This window comes from Antrostomus carolinensis, unplaced genomic scaffold, assembly GCF_000700745.2.
Source record: "Antrostomus carolinensis isolate BGI_N321 unplaced genomic scaffold, ASM70074v2 scaffold12638, whole genome shotgun sequence".
Taxonomy (NCBI): Eukaryota; Metazoa; Chordata; class Aves; order Caprimulgiformes; family Caprimulgidae; genus Antrostomus; species Antrostomus carolinensis.
The window spans coordinates 1-271 of NW_010330996.1; positions in this window are offsets into that span (position 1 = coordinate 1).

The following is a 271-nucleotide window of genomic DNA, read 5'->3' on the forward strand; positions in this document are numbered from 1 at the left end:
GGTCCCAGCGAAGCCGGTCAGGCAGCCCCTGCCCTCCCCCGGTGGGCCGGGCCAGCCGGCGGGGAGCCGCGGCGACGAGCTGGGCTTTCCGTAGGTTTGTTCTGTCACCCGTTTGGGGACAAAGTTTGGGAATAAAGGGAGGGCTTCCCCGCCTCATCCCGGCCCGGAGGGAGAGCGGCGGAGGGGAGATGCGAGCGCCGCTTCCTGCCTCCCGCACTCCCAGCGCCGCTCCCTGGGATGCTTGCGGGGAGCCGGGCTTTCGGCAGGGGTG